The following is an 8,870-nucleotide window of genomic DNA, read 5'->3' on the forward strand; positions in this document are numbered from 1 at the left end:
CCAGGTGAAGGTGGCTTGGCGGCTTAGTCTCGGGGATGGAAGGATGGCAGGACACACTCCCGTGTTAGTTCCAGTTCCAAGACGGCCGCAGTGCGGCGGCAGCCCTGAGGGCCACTAGGGGTGGCACACAGCGTCACCTCCTTCTCTAGGGTGTGGGAGGGGCACAGCTGTGCAGACTTCAGGCAGCTCCCTCAGCTGGGCTTAGTGCCTGTGAGGACTGCAGGGGACCCCAGTGGTGAGGATCCCAGTGTCCAAGGGGTTTCTGGGATCCTCTTGCTTGCCTTTCCGTTGTAGTATTTCCTCCTGGTTTCCAGCTGACCCAGGCTGTGGCATGAGATGGGGGAGTCCCTGTGTTTCCTTCCATTCTCTATGTGGCTATCTTCAGTTTGCTCACCTGGGTGTCTGTTGCTCCTTTGACAAATAACCATCCTTTAATTATTTTCATTAGTATACAGTTGTCTGTTCGTTGTTTTGGCTGACTTTGTGGGTGGGGAGAGGCACTAGGGGCTTCTAGAAGGCCACCTTGCTGATGTCACTCTCTCAACTAAACTGTTTTATCCCATTTTAACCATTTTAAAAAGGAAGGCTAATTTTTTTTAAGTGTAGCAAAAAATAGAACGCAGGCCGAGCGCAGTGGCTCACATCTGTAATCTCAGCACTTTGGGAGGTAGAGCGAGAGGATTACCTGACTTCAGGGGTTCGAGACCAGCCTGAGCAACATGGTGAGACCTCATCTCTACAATAGATTTTAAAAAATTAGCTGGGTGTGGTGGTGCATGCCTGTAGTTCCAGTTACTTGGAAGGCTGAGGCAGAAGGATCACATGAGCTCAGCAGATTGAGGCTGCCGTGGCTGTGAGTGTGCTACTGCACTCCAGCCTGGACAATAGTGTGAAACTCTGACTCCAAAAAAAAAAAAAAAAATAGAACACAGAATTCACCATTATAATCCTTTTAAGGATACCATTTGGTAGGGTTAAGTATATCCACATGGTTATGAAACAGATCTCCAGAATTTTTTCATCTTGCAAAATTGAAACTCTGTATCCATTAAACAACAACTTTCTTTTCATCTCCTCTCTCTCTAGCCTCTGGTAACCACCATTCTACTTTCTGTTTCTATGAATTTGACTTCTTTTGGTGCCTCATGTAAGTAGAATTAATATAATATTTGTGTTTTTGTGACAGGCTTATTTCACTTAGATAATGTTCTCAGGTTCACCTGTAATTGTGAGCATGTGTCAGAATTGCCTTACTTTTTAGGACTGAGTAATATTCCACTATGTGTATATACCATATTTGATGGCAGCATAATATTCCATCGTATGTATATACCACATTTAGTTTATTCATTTATTCATTGATGGACACAGGTTGGTTCCATTTTGGAGTTTTTGAATAACTTTTGCTAAAAGGAAAACTTTTGTGATTTGAGGACAACATTCATTTGAGGAAAAAGTAAATTTAAAAAATTTTGGCTGGGCACGGTGGCCCAAGCCTATAATCCCAGCACTTTGGGAAGCTGAGGTGAGAGGACTGCCTGAGCCCGCGGGTTTCAGATCAGCCTATGCAACTTGGCGAGACCTTGTCTCTACAATAAATAAAAAAATTAGCCAGGCATGGTAGCACGCACCTATAGTTCTGGTTACTTGGAAGACTGAGGCGGAAGGATCACCCGAGCCCAGCAGACTGAGGTGGCGGTGGCTGGCCAGGAGTGTGCCACTGTAGTCCAACCTGGGCTACAGAGTGAGACTCCAACTCAAAACAAAACAAAACAAAACAAAAAGTCATGTTCCACTTCATGGTATTTGTGTATTTTTCCTAAGCAGTTATGCAGTCTCAGAAGAAAGTGTCTCCTGGTACATCATGTTATGACCCTCTGATCACTTGTGTTACCCTGCTTGTATGTTCCCTAGTTCTTTTGTACTTACTGTCTAGTTAAATATGAACCACTTGGCTAGTCTGGGATAATTCTGCTGAGAACAAAGAGTTACACGGCAGCATCAAACATAGCCATTTATCAGAGTTACCATTTATTTCTAGTTGAGATATTATGTAATACTACATATTTGTAAAATGCTATGTGATCAAGCAAGTACCATATTAAGTCCTCTGAGTATTTATATTTTATTCAGTTCAATGTCCCGCCTAAGACAATGAAACCTCTCAATCTAACAGGAGATAAGGTGACAGGCAGGGTTATTCATAACCTGGTGTTGGTGGGAAGGGGTGAGAGACAAGGGGTCGGCAGTGTCATTTCAACTCCCTTTAGTGAAATCAACATGCTAAAAACAAAATTTTCTCCAAGACTACAAACAGTGAAAAAATAACATAGGGATGCATGGCTTCGAGTTCCTAGTCTGTTCCTCAGTTTCATCTAAAGTTCAGCAAACAGACTTTGTTGCATTAAGGTACCTCTTGCCAAGGGGAGCAAATAAAAATTCGATGCATCAAAAGAATGGCAGCCAATGCCTAGGCATCCCTGGTCACACTACCAAGAAAACAGCCTCCACATTTCCAGCAGGGAATGTGACCCCCAAAGGTAACAAATGTAGCAGCCTCAGTGGTCAGCCACAGACTCAGACATTGTCAATCAATATCTTGATCATCAGTAACCTAGAAGTTTAAAGGAACCTGTCCCTAAGGAATAACTTAACAAAATTCACAGTACGGCCCAGTGTCTTTTTTTTTTTTTGAGTTGGAGTCTCACTCCATTGCCCATGTTGGAGTGCAGTGGCACAGTCACAGTCACCCCAGCGTCGACCTGCTGGGCTCCGACGATCTTTCCTCCTCAGCCTTCCAAGTAGCCAGAACCACATGCATGTGCTACCACGCCCAGCTAATTTTTTGATTTATTATAGAGATGATGTCTCACCAAGTTACCTGGGCTGGTCTCAAACCCGCAGACTCAGGCAGTCCTCTTGCCTTGGCTTCCCCAAGTGCTGGGATTACAGGCTTGAGCCACCATCCCCGACCAGGGCCCAGTGTCTTACTGCATGCCGGTAAAGTGTTGTGTTTCACAACTCAGCTGCCTTGACATCTCTGAACATTTCATCTTTTCTCCAGTTCATTTGCCGCCCTGTTTTTTTTTTTTTTGGAGGGGCAGGGGTTGGAGTCTCATTCTGTCACCCGGGCTGGAGTGCAGTGGCATACTTGCAGCCACCTCAGCCTCGACCTATTGGGCTCAGGTGATTCTTCCAACTCAGCCTTCAAGTAGCTGGAACCACAGGCATGTGCCATTATGCCTGGCTAATTTTTTGATTTATTGTAGAGACGAGGTCTTGCCATGTTGCTCAGGCTGGTCTTGAACCCCTAACCTCAGGCAACCCCCTCACCTCTGCCTCCCAAAGTGTTGGGATTACAGGTTTGAGCCACCGCACCCGGCTGCCTCCCTGCTCTGAGTTTTCATGGCAGTATACTCACATGTCATTATTAGAACATTGTCTCCCAAGCCTCTCCTCTAGCTACCATTATCACCATCCTGTATTTTAAGGACTTTGTCTGATTCCTTGGTTTCCTGTTCATTTAGTCTCTCTTCATGTAGCCTGGTCCTTACTACAGCCTGCATTTCCATTCCTTGCTTATTCCAATTTAAGTACAGTATCATCAAGCTTTCTGCGTTGGCCTGCACAACATTCTAAATGGACTAGGTGCCTCTACTGGCTCTTCCATAATGCCAAAGAATTAGGAACCTACCTAAACTTTATTTATTTATTGTTGAATTGGAGTTTCACTCTATTGCCCAGCCTGGAGAGCAGTGGCATGCTCACGGTCACGGAGGCTTTTGACTTGCCGGGCTCAGGCGATCTTTCCACCTCAGCCTTCGAAGCAGCTGAAACTATAGGCACGCCACCACACCTGGCTAATTTTTTGATTTATTATAGACAGGAGGTCTCGACAAGTTTCCCAGGCTGGTCTCAAATCCATGGGCACAGCCAGTCCTCTTGCCTCAGTCTCCCAAAATGCTGGGATTACAGGTGTAAACCACTGATCCTGGCCTAAACTATATTTTATTGATTTATTTTAGAGTTGTGGGGTACATGTGAGGATTTGCTACATAAATAAATTGTGTACAGGTAAGGTTTGAGTTTCTAGCTAGTTCTTTCTCCCTTTGGTGGTAGACATAGTACCCAGTGGGTAGCTGTGTACCCCTTTTCCCACTAGTAGTGCCAAACATCTGTTTTTCTCACCTTTGTGCTTGTGTGCCTAGTATTTAGGGCCTGCTTATGAGTCAGAACATGTAGTATTCAGCTTTTTGTTTCTGTGATAGTTCACTTAGTGTGATGGGCTCCTCCTACATTCATGTTGCTGCAAAGGACATGATTTTGTTCTTCTTTATGACCACATAGTATTCCATCGTGTATACGTACCACATTTTCTTTATCCAGTCCACTTTCAGTGGGTATCTGGGTTGGTTCCATGTTTTTGCCATTGTGAATAGTACTGCAATGAATATATGTGCGCAGGTATTTTTTGGTAGAGCAATTTATGTTCCTCTGGGTGTATTCTCGGAAGTGGGATTGCTGGATTGTATGGTAGCTCAATTTGTGGTTCTTTGGGAAATTGCCACACTGCTTTCCACAAAGGTTGAACTTACGTTCTCACTAACAGTGTAGAAGCAAGGAACCTAAACTTTAGATCACCATTACCAAAGGGCTATTGTTCTCAAACTTTAGCCCACATCAGAATCACATGAAGGCCTGGTTAAAACATAGATTATTGCTAGGCCTGACTCCCAGATTTTCTGACTGAGTAGTTCTGGGTTGGGCTCAGGGAATTTGCATTTCTAACAACTTTCCAGGCGATGCTATGCTGCTGGTCTAGGGACCACACTCAGAGAATTAATGCCAAAGGTAATATTATTAATATCAGAAAGAACCACATTTCATAGTTATTAGTCACTTACTATAAACAACAAAATACTATAAAAATTTAAAAAGTGCTTTAGCCATTTTGTCTATACTGCAACTTTTGTTTTTCCTATGTTCGAGTGAGGAAACTGAGTCACAGAGATGTTTAATTATCTTTCTCAAAGTCACACTGTAAGTGTTGGCTCTGAGTTATGAATCTTGGTAGTCAGTTTCAGAGCCCATGGGTATAAGTCAACCTCTATAATACAAGATAACGTAGTTGAGAGCTTGCAATTAGTATGTTTGTATACATCTTGCATTTGCTTTTGGATAAACTTGTAAAAACTCATAAATGTTTAAGAAAAAATCAATATTGTTAATATTAAGTCAATTGTTAAATTTTCCCCGAATTCAATGAATGTTCATCTATTGTCCCTGAATGGAGATCGGAATGAAGAATATCACAAAGATTTTTAACTGAAAAATTTAAAGAAGACTCACCTCTCAAGATGAAAAGTATTCTTGCTTATTTTTCTCTTCTACTTACCTTTCTTTTGAATCCTTCATCAATCTTCAAACTAGTATCTATTTCATGAATTTTGATCACCCAAAGATGTGGTTTATTATTTTTTTCTCCCCAAAGATGGTTCCTTTGTCTCTCTCTCTCTTTTTCACTGATGTTTTAGTCTGGACTTTTCTAAGAGCTGAAAGTGCAAACATTGAATTGAGAATTTGCTGCTTAAATGACTGTATATTGTGACCAGCTGCTCTTGTTGTCTCCACACCTGTGACCATGACAGTTTAGAGCAGAAGAAAGATCTTGAACTCATACCACTGCATTTCATCAAGTCTCAGATGCCAATGAGTGTAGAAAGGACTAGTATTTTATGTATCACTGAGAATGCTGCCAATTAACTATGACACAGTGTCTCGGCTGTAATCTGTATGCAATAATTGGTGTTACCAACCTCTCATTGCTTTGACAATTCTTTCATCAATTCTGAGGGATTTGGTAAGATCTCCAATGGCATTCAGGTGCTTTACGTGGCATGTGACATGACAGTGTTTCTCGCATTTGACAGGGGACATGAATCATCTGAGAGCCTTGTTAAAAATGCAGATTCTGATTCAGTAGGTCTGGAATGGGCCTGAAATTCTACATGTCTAATAAGCCTCCAGGTGATGCCAACATTGCTGGTTGTGGACCAATATTTGAGCAGCAAGGTGACAGGCAATCATTTACGTATATCTCTTTAACAAAAACGTGATTCTTCTTCATCTAGTAGCAGGTCTCTTCTTATCCTGGGTCTCGTTAAGTACTTGTTTATTGCTTTACAAGAAAACATAGTTATAGTAATTTCTCCAACAATGAATATTTGCTTTGCAAATTATCAAACTTATTTCCCCCCTTTGTTACTAGGGCTTTCTTTATATACTTGACTTTTTGTTTCAATATTGAATTATAAGTAAAACCTTTTTTTTTTTTTGGATTTTTTTGTGTGTGTTGGAGTCTTACTCTGTTGCCTAGGCTGGGGTGCGGTGGCACGCTCACGGCTACTGCAGCCTCGACCTACTGGGCTCAGGCGATCCTTCTGCCTCAGTCTTCTAGGTAGCTGAAACTGCAGGCATATGCTACCATGCCCAGTTTTTTTTTTTTTTTGATTTATTGTACAGATGAGGTCTCACCAACTTGCCCAGACTGGTCTCAAACCCGTGGGCTCAGGCAATCCTCTTACCTCAGCCTCCCAAAGTGCTGGGATTATAAGCATGAGCCACTTTGCTCAGCCCAATTTTTTTTTCTTTTGAATCAGGGTCTCAGTTTGTCACCCAGGCTGAAGTACAGTGGTACGATATAGCTCACCACAGCCTTGAACTCTTGGGTTCAATGATTCTCCCACTTGGGCTTCCCAAATTGTTGAAATTACAGGTGTGAGCCACGGCAACTGGCCTCATACTATAAAATTTTTGAAGACATTTTAAAAAGCGATTAAGCTTAACACACCCAATAGGAACAATGCACATAGCTCCACAGAAGTGGAGATAATATAAGCGGGGTGCATTGTCTTGTACCTGTAATTCCAGTTACTGGGGAGGCTGAGGTGGGAGGCTCGCTGGAGGCCAAGAGGAGTTTAAGACCAGCCTAAGCAATATAGCAAGACCCCTAACTCTAAAAAATAAAAAAATAATTTAAAAAAAGAAGTGTAGATAATATGAATGGTCATGGCCAAGCTCATAAATGCACACGCAGTGACAACTCTATCACAGCAAACCCAAGATACCACCAGGTTGTGTGACTCATCCCAATTTCTCTGCAATATTAAAATATGAATAAATCAGAATTGTGAAGCTTAGTATATTTAAAAGAGCAAGACAATGAGTGGGCAAGAAAAGCTATATGAAACAAAGCTATATAAGGTGCCTTGTACTTATTTGTTCATTCATGGTGTCTTTTGAGTATTAACTGGAGACAATGCAGTGTACTCGGAGGAAATAGTGGTGAACAAACAGTTCCATGGTTCCTGTCCTTATGTAGCTTACAGTTTGGCAGGGAGGCTGACATTAAAGAAATATAGTCAGGCCAGGCACGGTGGCTCACTCCTGTAATCTCAGCATTTTGGGAAGAGGAGATGAGAGGATTGCCTGAGCCCACAGGTTCATGACAAGCCTGGGCAACTTGGCCAGATCTCGTCTCTACAATAAATAAATAAATAAAAAATAACCGGGCGTAGTGGTGTATGCCTGCAGTTCCAGCTACTTGGAAGGCTGAGGTGGAAGGATCGCCTGAGCCCAGCAGGTCAAGGCTGTGGCGGTCATGAGCCTGCCACTGCACTCTAGACTAGGTGACAGAGTGGGACTCTGACTCAAACAAACAAACAAACAAAGTCAATCCTCCTGATTTGTGGAGTCTGTACTTGTGAAGTTGCCTGTGGACCAGTCTACTAGTCTATTAGTTTGACTAAAGATTGACGGGGATTCAAAAGAAAGGAAAGTGGCTCTGTTTGGAGAAAGGGCCTTTAAGAGGGTAATTAAATGAGATCTTGAGGGTGGGCCTTAATCTGATAGAACTGGTGTCCCTATAGGAAAAGGGACACCAGAGAGCCCTCTTTGCCTGTCCCTCCCTCTCTTCTCTGCTGTCTCTCTCCCTCTCTCTTCCCTGTCTCCATCTCTCTTCTTCTCTCTACAGTATGACCAATAGAGAGAAGGCTGCCATCTGCAAACCAGCGACAGAGACCTCACCAGAAACCAAATTTTCTAGCACCTTGATCTTGGATTTACAGCCTCCAGAACTGTGAGAAAATACATTTCTGTTGTTCAAGCCACCCAGTCAAATGTATTTCCTAAGCATGAGAAGACTTTGATGTGCTTCATAGAGAAAATATACATTAACAATATATATTAAATAAAATGTCTTTGGCCGGACACAGTGGATCACGCCTGTAATTTCAGCATTTTGGGAGGCTAAGGTGGGAGGATCGCTTGAGGCTAGGAGTTCAAGACCAGCCTGGGCAATGTAGCAAGACCTCATCTCTACAAAAAATTTTAAAAATTAGCCAGACATGGTGGCATGCACCTGTAGTCCCAGCCACTTGGGAGGCTGAGGTGGAAGGATCACCTGAGCCCAGGAGTCAGAGGCTGCTGTGAGCTGTGATGATGCCACTGCACTCCAGCCTGGGTGAAAGAGTGAGACCTTGACTCAATCAATCAATCATCAACCAATCAACAAACAAAATAAAATGTCCTTAAGGGAAACACCCATAAAAAAAGGTTATGCCGGGCTCGGTGGCTCAGACTGTAATCCCAGCACTTTGGGAGGCTGAAGCGAGTGGATTTCCTGAGCCCGCAGGTTCGAGACCAGCCCAGGCAACTTGGCGAGACCTTGTCTCTACAATAAATAAAAAATTAGCCAGGTGTGGTAGTGTGCGCCTGTATTTCCAGCTACCTGGAAGGCTGAGGTGGAAGGATCGCCGGAGTCCAGCGGGTCGACGATGGGGTGACCGTGTGCCACTGCACTCTAGCCTGGG

At 43.2% G+C, this 8,870-nt stretch overlaps 1 long non-coding RNA gene across 1 annotated transcript; it reads left to right on the plus strand.

Moving 5' to 3' along the window:
• Positions 1 to 1,115: 1,115 nt before the first annotated feature.
• On the plus strand, positions 1,116 to 8,270 carry LOC110596697. Its single transcript, XR_002482645.1, has 2 exons — positions 1,116 to 1,147; positions 8,033 to 8,270. It is a non-coding gene; the product is annotated as an uncharacterized LOC110596697 (long non-coding RNA).
• The last annotated feature ends 600 nt before the right edge of the window (positions 8,271 to 8,870 follow it).

Source organism: Carlito syrichta, unplaced genomic scaffold (assembly GCF_000164805.1).
Source record: "Carlito syrichta isolate Samal-C Ts95f unplaced genomic scaffold, Tarsius_syrichta-2.0.1 Scaffold312301, whole genome shotgun sequence".
NCBI classification, from domain to species: domain Eukaryota; kingdom Metazoa; phylum Chordata; class Mammalia; order Primates; family Tarsiidae; genus Carlito; species Carlito syrichta.